Consider the following 24,216-nt stretch of genomic DNA (forward strand, 5'->3'; position numbering starts at 1 on the left):
GACGTTATCAGGGAAAATGGTAAAAAGTGGCCCATCCAAGGAAGACATGTATATGTCTCTTTCTTTGTGTGCATCTGAGACGTATGGAAACATCTACTGACAGGCACAGCCTTCCTTTGTCATGCACGTAGAACTGTGTAGCAGTATATATCATCCATAAATAGATCTGACCACTTTCGGAGTCTGTTTAATTTAGTAGGTACCATCTTCCTGGCATTACTTACTTTAAAGAACCTGGCCTGAAAATGTAGTCCTTGCTCCATTTGCCCGTAAGATTCTCAACGAGGATATTGTTTCAGTAACTACATTTTTCTTCCTTTATGGGATGATATACAAACTCTTTGAGGGTAGTTCCTGGGTCCTGTATTTCCTTTGTAACTTTCTAGAGTACCCAATTCAGTGCTAAGGCAGTTAACATTGTGGACTGATTGAGGATGTGTAAACTAATGGATTCAGTTTTATGCTCCAGAGGAAGAAAAGGTGTCCTGTAAATTGAAGGTGGGGGTATTTTGGTGGTAAGAGGAAATCTAAATTTCCAGTTTAATTAATTTTCCTCTAACTTTATATACATAAAAATAAAGAAGAGTACCGCGAACAACAGTGTATAGTCTTCAGAAGGTAGAGCTATTTTTAAACTACTTTTTAAAAAAAGACAGTAGAGGCCCTGACTGGTTTGGCTCAGTGGATAGAGCTGTTGGCCTGCGGACTCAAGGGTCCCAGGTTCGATTCCAGTCAAGGGCATGTACCTTGGTTTCGGGCACATCCCCAGGTGGGGGTGTGCAGGAGGCAGCTGATGGATGTTTCTCTCTCATCGATGTTTCTCCCTCTCTCTCCCTCTCCCTTCCTCTCTGTGAAAAATCAGTAAAATATATTAAAAAAAAAAAAGACAGCAGAGGAAATTTTATTACACTTAGTTTGAGAATTAGTTTAATCTGATTTATGTGTTTGAAAGAGCATAACTTAAAGAAATAAACTAGCTAGGCAGATTTGAAGTGAAATTATGGAATATGCTTTGTATTTGCTGTTCAGTGAATAGGACTCTTTGATGGTAAAGTAGACATGTACATCTTTATCCTTTTGGATACAGATTTGAGGAAGATTTTTCTCCGTGTACTTGCGATTAGAATTACGAAAAGGCAAAGCATGTGAGTATTTAAACGGTGCTGTATAGTAAACCACATATTTTATTTTGGAATATATAGTGTTAGGTTAAGTCTATTTTTAAATTTATTTTTCGATTATAGTTTGCATTCAACATTTTTCGTGTTTCAGATATACAGCACAGCGGATACACATTCATATAGGGTACCAGCTTAAGCCTTACATTTAAATATGTTAAGGTTCTCTGTAGCAGTTTTGTAGCAGTTCACTTACAGAATGTACTTAAAAGGCATTATAGTTACCTTTAGATAATTTCCACTGATACTTTCAATTTAACTACTCCATCATATGCCAACAAATTAAAAATCTATGTAGAAACTGTAGTAAAACAAGGTACAGACTATGGATTAGTTCACAGCTTTTTCTTAATCAATTTGGCCATTATTTTGAAGGTGAGTGTTCTGTGGGGGATTTTTCCTTCTTCTTAACACTCTCAGATGAGTCATGTTTTTTTTAAAAGGTCAAGTACCTAGTAGGCCCACTATGGTGGGATAGTAGAGTCTTGGTGTGTGTGTGGGGGTATGTTTATGTGGGTGTAATTTAGTAGTTCTAGTTAATGGAAAAAAATAACTATACAGGAAAGGAAAAATACACTGTGGACTGATTTAACAGGTGGAGGAGTAGTAATACCAAAGCAAGAGAAGGTACTGCTCTCCAGTTAGTATTTAAAGAGATAAGACATGAAACCATGGTATGTGCCCATGGAATCGAACCCATGTCTTTTGAGAGTAATTTTAAAATACTTGATGTATTTTTGGCTGAAATGTTGTATTTAGAAGTTTTAGATGAAGACATTGGTTCCTTAGGAGTTTACTAGTGCTGTGCATAGTTTTTCTTAGTTTTGTTGTTGTTATAAGTTTTAAAAAAAAACTTTCTAAATTGTGAAATTTCAAACATGCACAGAAGTAGAGAGACTAGTATGATGACTCCCCATGTATGATCACCCAGCTTCAACTTTCTTTTGCGGGGGTGTCGCAGGGTTTGGGATACTGGCATATTTTAGCAAATCCCAGACACTGTCATTTTTCTTTAATACTTCAATGTATGTCTCTGATAAGGACTTAAAACTATAAAAAAATAAAACTAGAGGCCCAGTTGGTTAGAGCATTTTCCCAATACACCAAGGTTGCTGGTTTGAGCCTCGGTCAGGGCACATACAAGAATCAACCAGTGTTGCACAGTAGAGTGTCGGCCCATGGGCTAAAGGGCCATGGGTTCGATTCCTTGTCAAGGGCATTTACCGTTGCAGGTTCCCCAGCTCCAGTAGGGGCGTGTGCAGGACGCAACCAATTGATGTTTCTCTCTCTCTCTCTCTCTCCTTCCCCACCTCCTACTTCAATTGCACTCTCTCTAGAAATCAATGGGAAAAATATCCGCAGGTAAGGATTAAAAAAAGAAAGAAAGAAAGAAAGAAAGAAAGAAAACCTAGAACCTAAGTGTTATTTTTAGTAGTAAAAAGCATCATGCCCAGCCAGCGTGGCTCAGTGGTTGAGCAATGACCTATGAACGAGGAGGTCATGGTTCGATTTCTGGTCAGGGCAAATGCCCAGGTTGTGGGCTTGATCCCCAGTGTGGGGCATGCAAGAGGCAGCTGATCAATTATTCTCTGTCATCATTGATGTTTCTCTCCCTCTCCCTCTCCCTTCCTCCCTGAAATAAATAAAAATGTGTTATTTTTAAAAAAAGCATTATGTGCCCTGGCTCATGTTGCTAAGTGGTTAGAACATCAGCTTGGCACCAAAGGGTTTCAAGTTCTATTCCAGGTCAAGGGCATATACCTGGATTTCCGGTTGGCTCCTCACCCCCACCCTTACCCCCTATCAGGTGTGTGCAGGAAGCAACCAGTTGATGTATCTCTCTTACATCAGTGTCTCTCTCTCTCTCTCTCTCTCTCTCTCTCTCTCTCTCTCTCTCTCTATCCCTCTCCCTCCTTGCCTCCCACTCTCTCTGAAAAGCAATGGAAAAAATATTCTCGGGTGAGGATTAGCAAAAAAAAGAAAAGGAGAGAAAGAGAGAGGGAGCGCATGATGAAGTATTTCTTCTGAATTTCTTGGTATCTTCCCTTGATATATCAGTTTTAGATTATAAATTTGTGGACCACTATGTCTAACTTATGCACAGAGTTAATGCTTTGTAAATATTTATTGGAGATGGACTATTTGATATTGAACAGGAGTTAACATTTCAACATTATAAACTATAAACTCACTTTCAAACTCATAGATGAACTCATTTTCTTACACTATTCTTAACCATCCACTTAACTATGTCCTAAGATAGTATACCACACGATCTGTGTTATCTCATTTAATACTTTTGGGAGCCCTGCGAGGTGGATAGTATTATCTTGGTTGAGAAACAAGGCTCAGAGAGATGAAGTAACTTGTCCAACATTACATCCTGAGTGATAGAGCTTGTATTCAGGAAGTTCTTTGTAACTTGAAAGACCATCCTTTTTCCAATCTACCATGGTAGGTTGCAGCTGGGAAAATTAGTATGAGAATGCCAAGTGTTCATAAATGGACACAAAATAAAAAGGGTCACCTGGAATTAGAATCTTCTTTTCCTCACTACCAAAAACAGTTGGGTTGCCAACAGCTCCTATGCATTGAATTATTGTGGATTTCTCAGGCAGATAGGCCAGCATTATTAGACAAAGCTAATTCAATTACTAGTCTGAGTCTATGATGAGCAGACTTTCTGCTTAATGAAAAGATTTTTAAATTCCATCTTGCCTTAAGCAGGATTTGTGCTACTATAATGTAAGAATTGAGATATGTCCTTCTGCTCTTGGTATTGAATCCATGGAATGGCACAAAGAGTGAATGAGAACTGGAGCCGGCACTGACCTTAACTAATTGTGTGACTGTGGCAAGTTATTTTATTACTCTGAGTCTTGGTTTCCCTTGTGTTAAATGAGAGATTTGGGTAGTAGTACAATTTTAAGATTCCTGTTATTTACTCTATGAGTTTTTCCTTGTATTATATTCTCTGTATGTACCGCGGAGGTATTGCGGGTTTGGTTCCAGACTACCACAATAAAGAGAATGGTAATCTTTTTGCTTGTGGAGGGTCTTGTTCTCAATTTGTAAAAAATGCAACATTTGTGAAATGCAGTAAAATGAGGTGTCTATAGTTTCTAGGATTTATGTGTGTACCATCTTCTGATTCCTTATTCATTCATGGGGGGAAATAAGTGATATGAATAATGCAAACAGCAATTAATCCAAACATTGTTTGGCTTCAGGATATGTTATGATTGTTTGTTTGAGCCATAGGAATTTCCTCCTATGCTAACTATCTCTCAGTGGTTGGAAACAGTCTAACCACATAATCAAGGCATTATTGATCTCCGATTCTGCACCTATTATTGTGGAAGAACACTTTAAGATACCACCATTGCTTACAGTTGGTTTGATAAATGAGACTGTGATCAAGAAACAGTTATGTAAGAGCGTGTTAATCACTTGGTGTCATACAAACAGTAAGTTCTTTAGAGCAGCGGTCGCTAACCAGTGGTCTGCGGACCACTGCTGGCCCATGAGGTCCGAAAGGTTGGTGACTGCTGCTTTAGAGCAATGAAAATAGCACCAAGTTAAGTTAGACATGGGTGGAACTCAGCTCTACCACTCAGTGTGAAAATCATATCACTTTTTCATTCTTACATAGGGACTGTCTACTAGAGTCCTGTTGTAAGTGAAGATATCCATGAATTCTTTTTTTTTTAAATTTATTTATTTTTATTTTTTAATATATTTTATTGATTTTTTACAGAGAGGAAGGGAGAGGGATAGAGAGCTAGAAACATCGATGAGAGAGAAACATCGATCAGCTGCCTCCTGCACACCTCCCACCGGGGATGTGCCCACAACCAAGGCACATGCCCTTGACCGGAATCGAACCCGGGACCCTTGAGTCCGCAGGCCGACGCTCTATCCACTGAGCCAAACCAGTTGGGGCTATCCATGAATTCTTGAGCTTGATGTATTATGTTTTTCTAATGTATATTAAATAAAATATATGGCTATTGAAGTGCACAATTCTAAAGCATACCATCTGAAATCATCTTGTTTACCACCTATGGTACATGCTTTGGAAAATACTAAGGCTGGATTGATTATCTCTCTTAAAAAAATTATTGTTTTTAGAGAGAGTGGAAGGGAGAGGGAGAGAGAGGGAGGGAAGAGGAAGAGAAAGAGAGAAACATCGGTTTGCCTCCTGCATGCACCCAGAGCGGGGATCAAACCTGCAACCTGGGCATGTGCCCTGACTGGGAATCAAACTGGTGCATGGGGAGATGCTCAGCCAACTGAGCCACAGCGGCCAGGGCTGGATTATCTCTTAAGATGTTTCCAGCTCTGGTACTTTGTGATTCTGTGACCTGTAGAAATACGAAACATTGCAATGGAATCATAGGTGCAAGTGTAAGAGGAAGATGCTTATGATTAAGTGTGATGAAGTTAAGGGGGCTATACTGACTAAAGTAGAGTTGAGAGTTTTTTCAGAGTCCAGATTAAAGGGTTTTATATGCACCACTGGCTGGTCCCCCCCCCCCCCCCCCCAAAGGCTGGTTCTTTACGTAAAGCCCAGAGATAGAATATGTTTTTATCCCAACCTGAGATAAAAATATTCCTGCAGATAATTGAGAGTTACTTATAAAATAGTGCTGCCATTTATGGCAAATACTTTTTAAGAAGCCGCTTGATAAAAAGTGCTTTACAGCATATAGTTGCTTAATAATTCATTGTTCTTTGGAAGAAAATAAAACACTTGAACAGTCCAAAAGATGAAATGGCACATTATTCTTTTGTACATTTCTCCTAATGTATTCAAAACAAATTTAGTCAGCAACAATCCAAAAAGATCTTCTTTTTGAGATCTTACATAGTATTTTTAAAAGAATAGGTGAAAATGACTTATAGGATGTCATTCAAATTAACTTTTCTTCCTTCAGCAAACATTTATTAAGTAACTACTATTTTCAAAACACTGTTTAGTGTTAGAGGATACAAATATATGATAATAGCTGTCTCTGCCTTTTCATAAGAGATCAGATGTTTTGTAGGTATTCTAGTGTATTTAATCTTACGAGATTTAATTTTATTATTATTTTTGACATATTTATTTTCATGAGTTTTCCGAGGGCCAATAAATAGTGGAATTAAGATTCAAAAGTAAATCTGTCCAGCTGTAAAATAGCTGGACATTCCCCCTCTCCCTAATCCTGTAGTCGTCCAATGTGGTAGTCACCAGCTAGATGTAGCTATTAAACAGTTAAAAACAGGTTATCTGAATTGATATGTGCTGTAAGTGCAAAATATGCACTTGATTGGGAAGACTTAGCATTCCTCCCATGCAAATGCAAAGTATCTCATTAATTTTTATATTGATTACATGTTTAAATGCCAATATTTTGGATATATTAGGTCTCATTTGTTAATGTGACTACTAGAAAACATAAAATAATATATGTGGCTCACATTATATTTCTGTGTTGGACAGCACTGGCCTAGAAGAAGAAAAAGATATTTTAACTAAAAACCATAATAGAGCCCTAGCTGGTTTGGCTCAGTGGATAGAGCGTCGGCCTGCAAACTGAAAGGTCCCAGGTTCGATTCCGGTCAAGGGCACATGCCTGGGTTGTGGGCTCAATCCCCATTGGGGGACTTGTAGGAGGCAGCCGATCCATGGATGTTTCTATCTCTCTCTCCCTCTTCCTTCCTCTCTGAAATCAATAAAAATATATTAAAAAAATAAAAACCATAATACAAGTTATAAAATAGTAAGCACTATAGTAGAAGGACAAATTAAATGCTATGGGCATACGGTAGAGGAAATGGTTGGGAGGATTAGAAATAAAAGCTCTTTAGTACTTTTTATTCTTCTTAAGTTGGTGGTTCATATGAATTTCTTAATTTAGTTACCTTAAAATGCCTCCCAACCTGGTTAATGCATGGATTTTATCTTCAGCATGCCTAATTTATGAGGTGTAATGGATGCTGTAGCTCGCTCTTTCAACTTGATAGGAGCAATATTCTTATGAAACTGGAAGTCATAAGCGACTCATCTTTATTTGGTTGAATTAGATAAATTTGAAACTTAAGAATCTCAAGGATGGCCTTCAGAACTGTGCCAGTACTAACCCTTGTATCTGCATTAAAATAGATTGTGGAGGAACAACAGTGTGGACTGGAATCTAAAAACAATGGATTAAAAGAACCAAGCATTCGTTTTAATTCACCTTTAATAACTGCTGAAATTAGAAAATTATGTTAGATTGAATAGAATATAAATTCTCCCATTGAAGGCTTGAATAACATGTATAACTCTTTTTAGGGAGAGTCATGGTGGAAATAGATGCTGACTTAAATTCCTGTATTTGTACACTTGTAAATCAGGACCACACTCTTAAAATGGTTTGGTGTTTCTCATATATATATATATATATATATATATATATTATTTATTTATTGATTTCTTACAGAGAGGAAGGGAGAGAGATAGTTAGGAACATCGATGAGAGAGAAACATTGATCAGCTGCCTCCTGCACACCCCCCACCGGGATGTGCCCGCAACCAAGGTACGTGCCCTTGACCGGAATCAAACCTGGGACCCTCCTGTCTGCAGGCCGACGCTCTATCCACTGAGCCAAACCGGTTTCGGCTGGTTTGGGGTTTCTTTGAAAAAATAACAAATGTGATATATATTTAAAATAGTAAGATAAACAGTGAAGTGAATGTGAATATAAGTTATAAATCAATTCAAATACAAAGTTACACAAAAGAACCAAAGAAAATCATATTTAAAGAGATGTTCTGGTATCTAGGAAGATTTCGTTTATAAATTAAGTTTAAATTAGCCTGCAAGTCTTTTAACAGAACTTCCAAAGTTCCTGCACTGACCAAATTAGCTCTGTAATATAATAAACAACATGAAGTGGACAAAACCTACAGGGAGCTGGGAGGGGATGTAACAGAGTTTTAATCATGAACAAAACCTGCCACCTGTTAATTAGTGTCATCTACTGAGCACACCTATTATTATGAAATAAAAATCAGAAGAGGTAAGGTCCTATAGTCATGTGGAGCCCATAGTGGTGAGTGGGAAAATAGAATGGGCTTTGGAACTATAACGTGCATAGATAAAAATCTGGGTGTAGATAAAATCCTAGCTCACTTACTACTTACTGTGATCTTGCACAAATTAATCTCTTGAATTTTCTTATTTATAAAATTGAGGTATGAAACCTATTTCCAGCAGGGTTATGGAGTGGATGAAAACATTTTAAAATATAGGGTGTGGATAAAAACATTTTAAAATACACGGTGTCCCAAATATATGAAGATGTATACACACTTTGAATAATTATAAAGGCAGTGTTAATAAAGTACATTTCATTTTCAAATAATTATAAAGGCAGTGTTAATAAAGTGCATTTCATTTTCAAAATGTAATAGAATCAGCTGTTAACCTGTGTATACATTTTTTTAGACACTGTATTTGCCCATAAATGGTCTTTCCTTTCCCTTTGTTGTTGCAGATGGAATCATTCAAGATAAGGCTTTATGTTCATTGTCTTTTTTTTTTTTTTTTAAATCCTCACCCAAGGATATGTTTATTGATTTTAGAGAGAGGAAGGGAGTGAGAGAGAGAGAGAAAAATTGATGTGAGAGAGAAACATCCATTTGTTGCCTCTCGTACATGCCCTAACCGACCGGAACCCTCAACCTAGGTATGTGCCTTGATGGGAATTGAAAGAACCCCACAACCTTTGGGTGTGCAGACACTTCAAGCAACTGAGCCACATCTGCCAGGGTTATGTTCTCTGTCTTAAGAGAAATGTGAATTGAAATGCTGCGTACTTAATACAGTCTTTCCAAGGCTCCTTCAAGAAAACTTCAGTTGAACTTACTCAAAGAGTAAGATGAAAAACATTCATATAATTTTACCATGTATTTAAAATGTGTATACTTTCGGATTATCCTATGTAATAAAGAGGGAATCTGCTAATTGACCATCACTCCATCACAAAGATGGCTGCACCCACAGCTGAGGCCAAGTTCCCATAAGGAGCCTTAACAAGCCATCAGCAGGGACCTGAGGCTATGCCCTCCCCCACCCCTGGAGTGCTTGACTGGGGACCTCAGGCCGTGGAACTCCCCTCCCCCACCCTGGCGTCAGGCTGGGGGACCTCAGGCCACGCCCCCCGCCCCAGCACCAGGCCAGGGGACCTGAGACCATGCCCCTGCCTGGCAAGGCTTGATGGGGGACCTCAGGCCATGCCCCCCACCCAGCAGGGCTTGACAGGGGATCTCAGGCCATGTCCCCTACCTGGCGGGGATTAACGGGAGACCTCAAGGCATGCCCCCCGCCCCGGTCTGGGCTGGGGGACCTCAGGCCACGCCCCCCCATCCTGGCGCTGGGCCAGGGGACCTGAAGCTAGATCCTCCGCCTTGTGGGGCTTGAGAAGGGTGGGACTGGCCAGGTCTGGATCTAGCCCAATGGGGGCTGCGGCCAGCCGGGTCTGGGTCTCACGCAATTTTGAGGCGCATGTGGGTGGGCGGGGACTTGACTCTGGGTCCCATGGTGCACCCCAGACTCTGACAGGAGGAAAGTTTTCATATACATCTTACTAATTTTCTTTCATCTCTGATACTTCTATTATAGAGAAAGGGCAAATAGCAATATTAAATTATTTCCTCTAATTAATCCCCTTTTAATGTGCATGAATATCGTGCACCGGGCCACTAGTGGAGTATAATGGGGTGAATTCTCTGGGTAAAAGAATTCAGTTCTACCAGATGTTTTTTAGTTCTTTTGGCCTACATAATGCCTAAATTTAGGATACACTGCCTGTCACACAAAGGGAAACTCCATTTTCTCGTATAAGAGGGAAAAAATAGTTCTTACGTTCTGGGGACTGCACTACTTAAAACAGATCCTCCCTCCAGTGAATGCAGTGACTAAGAACATAGCTATTTTATCAGCTGAGAAAGAGCAGACATTGATTGTATATTTTTTGCCCTTTGTAAAACCAGATAAATCTAAAAATGGTTGATGTAAGAAATGTCCATACCTGTAGAGATTTTTTAGTTTTATTAATTGCCGAGAATCAAAATCTCAGTCATTTCAGAAAATGCTCCAAAGAATGGAATTCTTTAAGAGTGTGTCCTGTTTTATATGAAATTCATTGGTGGTAGACTGGAGAGAGGGTGATCTCTGAGATTGTATAAGGAGTATAAGGGAGAGACACATACTTCTTTTATGTTGGTGGGTATAGAATAGTTAACATTTGCAGCACACGGGAAACACGATAACAATGAGGGTTCTGAGATTTCATGCTCTGGTGGGAGGTGTACCCAGTGGGACCCAGAAAAGGGGGGATAACTCTGACATTCCAAGGTATGTTATCTTGGAGCCAAAAGACAATACACAGATTCTTAAGTTAAAGATTGACTTTTGTCAAGGAAGCTACAGACCTAGGATGTGACCACCGGCCATGACCCACTTTTACTTAGGAATTTTTATGTTCGGACAATCCTGTGTTGTTACTTTGGTCTCTGAGTTTGGAGGGCCTGCCATGCAGGCCTCCCTTGAACTTGTCAGGTTTCAGAGAAAAAGTAATGTGTAAGGATTTTTATTCTTATATTGCTAAGATTGGGACATGTTCTGTCTTATGAAACAGTCTATATCAAAGTATAAATACAAAAGTTTATGTATTAAGGACAGTACAAAATATTTTCAGCATGTAAGCCTTGTTTCTGAGGTAATTGGGTAGCAAAGTTAGTTTTTAACAATTTTGAAACAGTTAAAATCCTATAATCATATTAAATCTTAAATTTGATAGATTTATTAGGACCTGGCTATTATGTATGTAGATAAGAACTTTTGTCTGGTTGTTTTTGTTTTTTATCATTATGAGAAGTTTCAAGGATTTTTATTATTGTGTATGTGTGTGTGTGTGTGTGTGTGTGTATGTGTATGTGTATGTGTATGTGTATTTTTATTGATTTCAGAGAGGAAGGGAGAGGGAGAGAGAGATAGAAGCATCAGTGATGAGAGAGAATCATCGATTGGCTGCCTCCTGCAAGCCCCCCATTGGGAATTGAGCCCACAATCCTGGGAATCGAACAGACCTCCTGATTCATAAGTCAATGCTCAAACACTGAGCCACGCTGGCCAGGCCTATTGTGTATTGATTTTCATCCTTATAGTGTACCTGAAATAGGAGAAATCAGGGCAGTGAAAGCAGATGTCAGAATAGATTGGTGTGGTTCTCTTCCTCTTATGGAAACAGTTTCACATTTTTAAGCCTACATCTCCAACTCTGCAGTACTTCCCACTAGCTCTTTACACAACATCCTGCTTTCCCACACCCACAGATACACAGTGTAGTGGTGTGGGCTTCCAGAGAGGACCAAGTTTACAGGGTTTATATGTAAATAGTAGTTGTTGGTAAAGATTTTAAATTTGAGGAATTTCTGCACCAAAATATTGTTCAATAGCTTTCCCTTTGCACAGCCCACTGCCCCTCCCCACTATCCTTTAAGCATTGTTTTCAGACTTTATTGCTTTTATTAAATTGAACCATAAGAAGTTACCAATATTTGATTATGTTTGACCTATAAAAGCAGCAGTTTCATATGGTTCAACCTGATTGTTCAGATTCAGAATAAATAGTATCTCCTTTCCAGCAATTTTATTGCTTCCTTTTGTATCATCTTGAAATCTTCAGTTATAAGCTAGCAGATAGGAGAAATTAGTCATTTTAGTGTGGGTTTCTCACCTTTTGGGGTCTTCCTGAAAATTTTTTTCCAGTTTCTCATGTGGTTTATTTGTCCCCAGGACCAAAAGAAGAGAAGCAGTTACTTTTATACTTTTTACTTAACTCTTTTACAATAGGGGAAATGTAGGACCAGGTGTAAATATCAGAGAGAAACTCACCAGTGGAACCCTTTGTATCTCATTGGCAGCTCTTTTTTTTTTTTTTTTTCCATTGGCAGCTCTTGATATTGGTATGTAGTAGATAGGACAGATATCAGCCTTATTTCACAGATTTAAAAGAATCAGATGTGCTGTGATTTGCATAAAAAGAAACAGTTTAGACTCCATCCCAAGTCTTTTTAAATTCAATGCCTGTCATTCCATGTACCAAATTTCTTTTCTTATAACTTTTACATTTGTATGTATAATGCAGTTTCTTTTTTATTATATATTGTGTATGTGTGTGTATATATATACAGATATTTTCTTACTGTTTTTCATATTTTCATATCTTTAGCTTTTGTTTGTTAATTTCAGAGAGGAAAGGAGAGGGGGGGAGAGAGAGAGAAACATCAATGATGAGAGAGAATCATCAAACAGCTGCCTCTTGCATACCCCATGCTGGCAATCGATCCCTTAACTCAGGCATGTACCCTGACCAGGAATCCAGCTGTGACCTTCTGGTTCATAGGTTGATGCTCAACCACTGAGCCCTGCCAGCTGGGTGCAGAATATTTTATTGTTAATCTTTACCCGAGGATATTTTTTCCATTGATTTTTTAAGAGAATGGAAGGGAGTGGGGGAGACAGAGGAGAGAGAGAGAGAAACACATGGGTTGATTGCCTCCAGCACACACCCTCAACCGGGCGCGGGATTGAGCCTGCAACCGAGGAAGGTACCCTTGACTGGAATTGAACCCGAGACTCTTCAGTCTGCAGGCCGACACTCATAACTACTGAGCCAAACCAGCTAGGGCCTAGGACATTTTTTCCATTGCTTTTTGGAGAGAGTGGGAGTGAAGGAGGGAGGGAAGAAGAAGGAGGGAAGTAAAAACATTGATGTGAGAGAGAGACATTGATTGGTTGCCTCCCACATGCACCCTGGGGCCTGGGATTGAACTTGCATCCTAGGTACTTGTTCTTGGCTGGGAATCGAACCTGAGACCCTTCCGTGCTAGGGCCAACGCTCTAACCACTGAACTGCATCGGCCAGGGCCCCTTTTGCATTTTTAGATAAATCTGTCAACAGATATTTGAACACATACTGTGTGTCTATCATTTCTTCAAAAAAAATTTTTTTTTGTTTCTTCTCTCCTGGGCTCTAATCTTACATAGATTAAGTTGCTTGCTATGGACTCAGAAGTCATGAGGCTCTGTTCTTCACCCTTCTCTCCTAAAAGTAGTTGCCCCACCCCCACCCCATCCACATTTCATTTTGGATAATTACTACTGCTATATCTTTATGTTCACTGATCTTTTCTTCTATAGTTTTCAGTCTGCTATTAATGCCATCCAGTGTATTTTTAGATATTCTGTTTTTTCATCTGTAGAAGTTTTATTTTTTAAATATATATTTTTATTGATTTCAGAGAGGAAGGGAGAGGGAGAGAGAGATAGAAACATCAATGATGAGAGAGAATCATTGATTGGCTGCCTCCTGCACGCCCCCTACTGGAGATTGAGCCTGCAGCACAAGCATGTGCCTTTGACCAGAATCGAACCCAGGACCCCTCAGTCTGCAGGCCAACGCTCTATCCACTGAGCCAAACTGGCTAGTGCTAGAAGTTTGATTTGAATAATACAGTCCATTTCTTTCTTCATTATGTTCATATTTTCCTTTTCATCCTTAAATGTACTTGTAATAGCTGTTTTAAGGTCTTCATCTGCTAATTCTTTCATTGGTCATTTCTTGTCTTTTTCCCCTACTGATTAATGTTTCTTCTGGTGCTCACATTCACTTTTTGAGTACATCTTTTGAGTACTGAAAATTTTGAATTCCTTTAGAGTGTTGTATTTTGTCTGGTACACAGTTCAGTTTGATCCTTTTGAGACTTTTTAAAAACTCTTTTTTTAAAAAAAAAATATTTCATTGATCCTCCACAGAGAGGAAGGGAGAGAGACAGAGAGCTAGAAACACCGATGAGAGAGAAACACCAATCAGCTGCCTCCTGCACACCCCCCACTGGGGATGTGCCCGCAACCAAGGCACATGCACTTGACCGGAACCGAACCCAGGACCCTTCAGTCCGCAGGCCGACGCTCCATCCACTGAGCCAAACCAGTTTTGGCTAAAAACTCTTTTTAAGGGCAAGTCCAGAGCAGCCTTCAGTCTGTACCTAATTTAATTCTGCTGCTAAGATGTGGCTCTTCGGTAACTCTACCCAGTGTCCCAAGGTATATGAGGTCTCTCCATTATGGCTGGTGAAAGTGAACTGTTCCTTGCCTTGTGTGAGCTTCAGGAATTATTTGGCCTGTTTGCATTTGTGTTTCATTTTCCACTACACATACATAATGATAGGATTTGACTCAAAGGAATCTCTCGATTTTTGTGCAGCTCTCTTTTCCAGGTCTCTGTCTTGCAAATTTTAGCACGGATCCCCTGAACTTCGAGTTCTCTCTTCTACTCTGTCAGAACACCATTTTCTGTTTGGGTTCTCCCTCCCTGTGCTATAGCCTAGAAACCTGCCTCCAGGCTGGGGTAATCATCAGGTTCACCTTGTTTATTTCCCTTCCTTCAGGATTCATAGTCCTTGGCTGCCTGTTGTCCAATGACTGAAAAGTATTTCTTATATTTTATCTAGTTAATTACTACGAGGACAGTTTCTGTAATAATCCTTCATAAGTGGAGTAGAAGTCACCATCCCTTGAATTTTAACTTCTGTCATAGCAAATGGAAATTACTGGGGAGAAATTGTTAGAAAATGAGATTGAGAATTATTTATGAAAATTGCAAATATATGTATATATCCTTTGACCCAATAGTCCTACTTCTGAAAAATGTATACATAACAGTATGATGAATGAATCGGAGGTGTTTTATTGAAGCATTTTTTTGGTAATAGCAAATGACTGGAAGCAACCCAACATCCTTCAGTAAGGGAGTAAATAAATTATTGTGCATCTATACAATGCACTATTGTATAGTTAAATAAATTAGAGTGCATCTATACAATGAACTATTATATTGCTGTGGAAAAGAAGCTCTTTGTGTCAGGTATGGAAAGATCTTCAAGATCTGTTGTTCCCACTCAATATAGTATACTGTCTTTTGTGTAATCAAGGAGGAAGAATAAGAAAAAAATACCTTTTAATATTGAATATTCTGTATGGCTGCAGAAGAAACTAGGATAATGGAGGAATAAAGTAGGTGGGGGCCCGGCTGGTGTGGTGCAGTGGTTGAGCGTTGACCCATGAACCAAGAGGAGGCTGGTTTGATTCTTGGTCAGGACACATGACCTGGTTGGGGGCTTGATCCTCAGTAGGGGGTATGCAGAAGGCAGCTGATCGATGATGTTTCTCTCTCATCAATGTTTCTACCTTCTATCCCTCTCCCTTTCTCTTTAAAAACAAAACAAGACATATTTTTAAAAAATAAAAATATGTGGGAAATTTTTCATGCATTTTATATTTTCTATTTTTTAAAGAAAATATATGAGCCACATGTGTATGTTACCTATTTAACATTTTTTGGAGTTTATTTTAAGTTTATCTTTTTTTTTAAATGAATTTATTGAGATGACATTGGTTAATAAAAGTGTACAGGTTTCAAGTGTACAACTCCATAATACATCATCAGTATATTACGTTGTGTATTTACCACCCCAAGTCCAGTCTCCTTCCTTCACCATTTATCCCCTCCTTGGCCCTCTTCTATTTCCTTCCACTACCACCGTCCTTTCCCTCTGGTAACCACCATACTGTTGTCTTGTGTCTGTTTGTTTGTTTGTTTGTTTGTTTAATCCCTCCACCTTTTTTCACCCTGCCCTCCACCTCCTCCCCTCTAACAGCTGTCAGTCTGTTCTCTGCATCTGTGAGTCTTGATTCTATTTTGTTGGTTAGTTTATTTTGTTCATTAGATTCCACATATAAGTGAAATCATATAGTATTTGTCTTCCTCTGACTGGCTTATTTCACTTACATGATACTCTCCAGGTCTATCCATGCTGTCACAAAAGGTAAGATTTCCTTCTTTTTTACGGCAGAGTAGTATTCCACTGTGTAAATGTACCATTTAAAAAAAATATATAATATTTTATTGATTTTTTACAGAGAGGAAGAGAGAGGGACAGAGAGCCAGAAACATCGACCAGCTGCCTCCCGCACACCCCCCACCAGGGACGTGCCCGCAACCAAGGCACATGCCCTTGACCGGAATCGAACCCGGGACCCTTGAGTCCGAAGGCCAATGCTCTATCCACTGAGCCAAACCGGCCCCGGCACCATGTTTTTTATTATCATTCATCTACTGATAGGCACCTGGGCTGCTTCTATATCTTGGCTATTGTAAATAACGCTGTCATGAACATAGGGGTGCATATATTGTTTCAAATTAGTGTGGATATATTCCCAGAAGTGGGATCTCTGGGTCAAAAGACAGTTACATTTTTAATTTTTGAGGAAACTACATACTGTTTTCTACAGTGGTTGCACCAGTCTGTATTTCCACCAACGGTGCATTAGGGTTCCCTTTTCTCCACATCCTTGCCAGCAGTTGTTTGTTTTTTTATTGTTGATTGCCATTCTGCGTCTCTCTGATAATAAGTGATGTTGAGCATTTTTTCAGATGTCTGTATACCCTCTTTGGAGAGTGTCTATTCAAGTCTTTTGTTCATTTTTTAATTGGGTTGTCTTTTTGGTGTTGAGTTGTAGTTCTTTTTATTATTATTATTTTTAGAAGTTCTTTATATATTTTAGAAATTAACCCGTTATCAGATATTTCATTGGCAAATATGTTCCCCTATTCAGTAGGTTCCCTTTTTATTTTGTTGATGGTTTCCTTTGCTGTGCAAAAATTTTTTATTTTTAAAATTTTTAAATTATTTATTTTATTTTTTTTTACAGAGAGGAAGGGAGAGGGATAGAGTTAGAAACATCAACGAGAAAGAAACATCAGCTGCCTCCTGCACGCCCTCTACTGGGGATGTGCTCGCAACCAAGGTACATGCCCTTGACCGGAATCGAACCTGGGACCCTTCAGTCCGCAGGCCAACGCTCTATCCACTGAGCCAAACTGGTTAGGGCTGTGCAAAAACTTTTTATTTTGATGTCCCATTTTATTTTTTCCCTTGTTGCCCGAGACGATATATCAGCAAAAGTATTGCTACAAGAATTTTACTCCCTATATTTTCTTCTAGGGTTTTTATGATTTTACGACTTACATTTAAGTCTTTAATCAGTTTTGAGCTTATTATTGTGTATGTTGTAATTTGGTGATCTAGTTTCATTTTTTAAAAAAAAAATATTTTATTGATTTTTTACAGAGAGGAAGAGAGAGGGATAGAGAGTTAGAAACATCGATGAGAGAGAAACATCGATCAGCCGCCTCCTGCACACACCCCACCGGGGATGTGCCCGCAACCAAGGCACATGCCCCTGACCGGAATCGAACCTAGGACCCTAGAGTCCGCAGGCCGACGCTCCATCCACTGAGCCAAACCGGTTTCTGCTAGTTTCATTTTTTTGCATGTATCCAATTTTCCCAACACCATTTATTGAAGAGACTGTCCCATTGTATGCTCTTGCCTCCTTTGTCAAATACTAATTGACCATAAAGGCATGGATTTATTTCTGGACTGTATTCTGTACCATTGATCTATATGCCTGTTTTTATGCCAATACCATGCTATTTTGATTACTATGGCCTTGTAGTATAGTTTGATATCAGGTAGCGTGATACCCCCAACTTTGTTAGCGTGATACCCCCAACTTTGTTCTTCTTAAGATTGCTGAGGCTATACAGACTCTTTCATGGTTTCATATACTGTACATTTTTGGAATATTTGTTTTAGTTCTGTGTGATATTGGTATTTGAACAGTAATTGCATTGAATCTATAGATTGCTTTGGTATTATGGACATTTTAAGATGTTAATTCTTCCTATCCATGAACATAGTATATGCTTCCACTTATTTATATCTTCTTCATTTTATTTTTTCAGTATCTTTTAAATGTTTATTGTTGAAGGCTTTTCAGATTCTGTTCTTTGCTGGAAAACACATATGTTGCTGGAACCTGAAGTTCTTGACCAGGGGTCCTCAAACTTTTTAAACAGGGGGCCAGTTCACTGTCCCTCAGACCGTTGGAGGGCCGGACTGTAGTTTTAAAAAAACTATGAACAAATTCCTATGTACACTGCACATATCTTATTTTGAAGTAAAAAAACAAAACGGCAAAAACACCCGCATGTGGCCTGCGGGCCGTAGTTTGAGGATGCCTGTTCTTGACTTTTGAGGCAACCCATTCTTTGGCTAACATAATTCAAAGGGGACAAGGAAATAGATTTATTGGGCAACTGCTTTGTGCTCATGTACATTATCTGTTTAATCACCACTGTCACTCTAAGAGATAGATTTCGTTTTACCCCCCATTTTGTTGTGAAAAATTTCAAAGTTTTAAAAAATCATACATTGAACACCCACATATACCCAACCACTGAAATTGTACCATTAGTATTTTACTATACAGTTGACTCTTGAACAATGTGGATTTTATCTGTGCAGGTCCACTTATACATAGATTTTTTTTCAATCTACACTAATAATGGAGAAACATGTAAATTGACCGTACCTTCACTATGCCTACAGCCAATCAGAGTGAGTATGCAAATTAACCCAACAAAGATAGAGGTTAATTTGCATATGCAGGCTGTAGGAGCAGCGCCCTAAGCCTCCGGAGGATTCAAGGGGACCTGGGCAGGTGGCAGGGGGCAGCGCCCTAAACTGCCCTGCCCCGCCATCACAGGGCGAAGAGGCCAGGCCAAGCCGAGACCCACGATGGCGGTCACAGGGCTAGCAGAGCAGGTCAGGCCAAGCGAACCCGTGATCGCCATCACTGGGCGAGCAGAGCAAGCCAGGCCGAGTTGAGACCCACGATTGCGATCAGGGGCGAGCAGAGCAGGCAGAGATGAGACCCATGATCGCCATCACGGGGTGAGCAGAGCAGGCAGAGAAGAGACCCATGATCGCCATCATGAGGCGAGCAGAGCAGGCCAAGCCGAGACCCGCGATCACCATCATGGGGCGAGCAGAGCAAGTCAGGCCGAGCTGAGACCCGCGATTGCGATCAGGGGCGAACAGAGCAGGCAGAGAAGAGACTCACAATTGCCATCATGGGGTGAGCAGAGCAGGCCAGGCCAAGCCGAACCCACCATCGCCATCACAGGGGAGCAGAGCAGACAAGGCAGAGCTGACCGGAGATCACGGGGTGCAGCCAAGGGAATTCTCCCTGTCCCCAGAGTTAGGAGCACCAGCCTAGGTCTACCCAGCGGCCTGGTCCTGAATGCGGGGGTGAGTTCCTGCAGGTTTGATCCCCACGGACCAGTGCCTTTGTTATTGCTGTGTGTCTGGGTTTTAATTGGACAAATGCCCGGTGGTTCCAGGGGGTCCAGCTTAGCAAAATCTTTTAGGAAGAGAATTCTGTCTGGGTTTCCTCAAATTCCCTCAGCCCCTACTTACCCCTCTGTAAAAGTGCAGAACAAATGAGGCCCTTAAATAAAAATCAGAGGTCTCCAGCAACAGTGGGCCTCTCTCATCACAGTCATTTGGACTGGATGGCATTTGAGTATTTATCTAGGCACCATGACAGAGAAACACAAGCTCAAGTCATGATCTCTGCCCTTAAATAAATTCACTATCTTATTAGAGCGAGTGGATGATAAAAGCAAAGTAATAACATCAGAATGTAAGGCAACAATACAGAGAGGAACAGAGGCAATTGCTAGGATGATTTTCCAATAATTAGTACAAAGAGTATGTGCTATGAATTAAATAAAAAAAATATATGTGGAAGTAGCTGATTCATGAGTGTGGCATCCCTTTCTATTTTAAAGTAAGCTGAGTTCCATGTGAACTGTGAACTATGCTATGATATCTGAGGCACAGGACAAGGGAGGCCCTAAGTGTACAATACTTTGATATTTGAGTCATTCTTTATTGTTCAATGTAATTTATTTCTATACGCCTCAGTTTTGTAATAGTTAAATTACTAGAATAATACATCTTGCTATAAAATATTACTAGAAGATTGCCAAAACCTGTTTGGCTCAGTGGATAGAGCGTTGGTCTGCGGACTGAAGGGTTCCAGGTTCGATTCCGATCAAGGGCATGTACCTTGGTTGTGGGCACATCCCCAGTGGGAGGTGTACAGGAGGCAGCTGATCGATGTTTCTAACTCTCTATCCCTCTCCCTTCCTCTCTTTAAAAAATCAATAAAATATATAAAAAAAATAAAATATTACTAGAAGATCAAATGGTCAGGTGACATTTATTGTTATTTTCTATAAATGAAGACAATCTCTGGTATGCTAAAGTGATAGGTATTATAGAAATATTCAGATAGACCTACAGACTTGATTATAAGTGAGATTTACTATCACAACCCAAATTTATTGCTTAAAAATAAAGCAGGGAGCCAACTAGAAACTGAACCAAATATAAGCCCTTGAAGGGCAAATGTAAATTGGATAAGCTTTGCTATTACAAGAGCAAGAAGAAAAAATTCAGATGCAAGAATGAAAACCACATTGCATCTACTCTAAGTAGCTGTTAAAGAAAAAGAATGGTATACTATGAAAATACTTAATACAGATTGTAAAGACATTTGTTCAAAGAGGATTTCCTAGAGTAGGTGATATTTCAGTTAATTTTTTTAAATGTGAAGAGGTTAGCTAGGTAAGAAAAAGGTGTAGGGGTCCCGAATTGCAGAGGGTGCAGGCAGTGCTAAGGTGTCTCTCCCTCCCCCCATCCCACTCCGTGCACGAATTTTGTGCACCGGGCCTCTAGTAAGTAAATAAAATAAAAACAAACCCTCCATATGCCCAGGTTTTGTATCCTTGGATTTAACTAACCATGGATTGAAAACAGTGTGTGTGTGTGTGTGTGTGTGTGTGTGTGTCTGTGTATGTGTATATATATATATTTTTTTTTTTTTTTTGTTTGTTTGTTTGTTTGTTTTTTAAACAGTATTTTTGATCCATGGGTGCGGAGAACTGGCTGAATGCATTGTTGTATGCCATTTTCTATAAGGGACTTGAGCATCTGCAGAATTTAGTATTCTGTGGGGGTCCTGGAACCAGTCCCCCATGGATACTGAAGGGACATTATTAGATTTTGGGGAGTCGAAAGTTATACTCGAATTTTCGACTGTGTAGGGGGTGGAGGATCAGTGCCCCTAACCCCTGTGTTATTAGAGGATCAACTGTACTTGCTTTATTTCATAAAGATGTTAGTTTTAAACACTTACTGTAAGCTATATGGAAAATTGTATTCCATGTCAATTTTCATTCATAGCTTTCCTTGTGCTTACTATAAATAAAACACCCTCCTTTGTAAAGTCAGAACTTGACAAAAAAACTTGTATCCTAGAATGCATTTATTTTGTATCAATCTTTTTCCCCCCCTCCTCTTAGCTGTTGGGAAAACAAGTGTCTTTTCTGAAGCAAGTCAGCTTTATTCTATTCTGATGAGCCAATATCCTTAGACTTTCCTCCCCCCCCCCTCCCCCCCCCCCGTTTCTAACGAGGTTATTTTCTCATTTGTGTGTTTCTGGATCTGTCCTTTCCATTATTATAAGTATCAGTCTATGTAACCCCAAAGGAATTTCAGATTATTCAAGATATACCAAGCTTGGGAAATTTAGCTTTCTCCTGAATGGCAGACGCTGCAGCATGGCATGGCAGTTCCAATTGATATATATTGGAACTTTTGCTATTTCTTATGGGTTTAGCAGTGGCATATACTAGTGATTTATAGATTGCATTGAGATAATAATAGATTTCTTTATTCTTTAAATTAATTAGAACATAGCAAGTAAAATGTAGCCAGAATGCGGAATTGTTTGCCTGTATCCACCATCACCCCAAATAATTGTTTAATAATTTAGTTATAACAATAGCCGGTATAGCAGGTTGTCATCATTTTGAAATGTCTCTGTTTAGTTTACTTTTTTAAAAATTCCATTATTTTGTTTCTTCAAAAAAATATGGATGTTTGGGAGATCAGTCATTTGTGATGGCAAATTAATTCCATCAACATACTAAAATCTAGATATAGGTTATTTCTTGGATATAGAAGATCACTGTCAGCTGCAGGTTTTGAAGAGTCAAGTTAATATAATTGGTTATATGTTAAAATGCTGTTGGTATTGGTAATGACTTTTAAAAAAATTTTTTAAATATATATTTATTTCAGAGAGGAAGGGAGAGTGGGAGAGAGAAACATGAGTGATGAGAGAAAATCATTGATCATTTGACTATTGGGGATTGAGCCCACAACCTGGACAAGTGCCCTGGCTGGAAATCGAACCATGACCTCAAGGCTCGACCACTGAGCCATACCAGCCGGGTGGTAATGACTACTTTTTGCCAAAAGGGCATTTAAAACATTGGATCCTGATTTATATCTTCTTTATTATGTGGCTAGATGACAAACTAGAATATTTATGAAATAATGCCACTTGATTGATGCAGATATTTATTGGTATACAGGGTGGGGTGAAAGTAGGTTTACAGTTGTGAGTCCGTGAAACACAGTTTATTCTTATATTATTATTTATTAACTAGAGGCCCAATGCATGAAATTCATACAAGAGTAGGCCTTCCTTCCCCCAGCTGCCAGGACTGGCTTCCCTCTGGCACCCCGGCAGGCACCCGGGACCTGGGCTTCCCTTACAGCCCCGGTTTCATCCGGAAGGTCATCCAGAAGGATGTCGGATCTAATTAACAAATTATGCTTTTATTATAAATTTTCCATACAAAAACTGTAAACCTACTTTTGCCCAACCCACTATATAACATATAATATTTCCCCCAGAATGGTTACTTTTTTTTCCTCACAACACTTAAGAATTCGTCAAATCTTTAGCAAAGATAAAGAAAGCAGCCCTCGCCAGTTTGGCTCAGTGGATAGAGCGTTGGCCTGCAGACTGAAGGGTCTGGGGTTTGATTCCAGTCAAGGGCACATGCCCGGGTTTCGGGCTCCATCCCCAGTAAAGGGTGTGAAGGAGGCAGCCAATCAGTGATTCTCTCTCATCACTGATGTTTCTCACTCTCCCTCTCCCTTCCTCTCTAAAATCAATAAAAAAATATATATATTTTTTTAAAAAAGAAAGCAAATTCAACCAAGGTGAATTTTTACTATCAGCACGGAAACAGAATATTCTAGAAATAGTTGTGTGTATATTTTTTGCAGCAAAATTCGGTCTTTTTGCACATATTAAAAGTGGTGATGCCTTACATTATCTAGTGTTTATATGTATTTGTGTTTTTTATTTTTTCCCCAGCAAATTGAATAATTGTTCATAAAGTTATTCACTGAAATGGACTCTTAATATCCAATTCTGGTTGTCACATAACCTAGTTTAAAAAATTACTGCTTATTCAGGCTGATATGCCTGTTCTGCTAGTGGTGCCTTATTTGTTAATGAAGTAAAGGTGCATAAATAGTAACATTGACCAGGTGGTGGTCTTCAAGGAACTTAGAAAAAGGAGAGTCAAAGAGAAGACTCAGATTTCAGAAGGGAGGAACCAAGATGGCGGCATAGTTAAACAACTAATCTGCTGCCTCACACAACAATTTCAAAAATACAACTAAAAGACAAAAACGTCTACCACCCAGAACCACGGGAAAGCTGGCTGAGTGGAAGATTTACAACTAAGAAGAGAAAGAAGCACAATCGCTGAAAAGCTGAGGTACGGAGGCACTCGAATCGGGCCGGCGGCGGGCGGCTGGGTGCGCAGCTTTTCTTCAACCCGCAGGGAGACAAGCTCCCGATCACTCTGAAATCCAGTTTCTGGGGACACTCGGGGGACCCAGGCACCTATGGGGAGAAGCTGGACTCTCGGCCATCGGGTCGGAAAGTGAGAGTGACTTTTTTGCGGTGGTGCGCCCAGCAATCATTGTTTACTGCGCTGGAGCGCGGGACGTAGGGACTTGGAAACGTGGAAAGGCAGAGACGGCTGATGGCAGCCATTGCCGTTGGCCACGCCCCAGCCTAGTGACGTCCTGAGACCCCACCCAGCCCTGAGGCCCCGCCCTGAGGCCCCGCCCCGCACATTCTACAAACCCGCCCAGGCT

The 24,216-nt window shown here is 39.8% G+C and overlaps 2 protein-coding genes and 1 pseudogene across 3 annotated transcripts in view; 2 read left to right on the top strand and 1 right to left on the bottom strand.

Moving 5' to 3' along the window:
• Positions 1-24,216, bottom strand: part of ZFP1 (ZFP1 zinc finger protein) — an 837,904-nt gene that overhangs the window by 432,815 nt on the left and 380,873 nt on the right. The gene's annotated exons all lie outside the window — the stretch shown is intronic.
• Positions 1-24,216, top strand: part of GLG1 (golgi glycoprotein 1) — a 123,860-nt gene that overhangs the window by 1,990 nt on the left and 97,654 nt on the right. The window lies entirely within an intron of this gene.
• Positions 15,098-24,216, top strand: part of LOC103284673 (polyadenylate-binding protein 4-like) — a 35,970-nt pseudogene continuing 26,851 nt past the window's right edge.

This window comes from Eptesicus fuscus, chromosome 21 (assembly GCF_027574615.1).
Source record: "Eptesicus fuscus isolate TK198812 chromosome 21, DD_ASM_mEF_20220401, whole genome shotgun sequence".
Taxonomy (NCBI): Eukaryota; Metazoa; Chordata; class Mammalia; order Chiroptera; family Vespertilionidae; genus Eptesicus; species Eptesicus fuscus.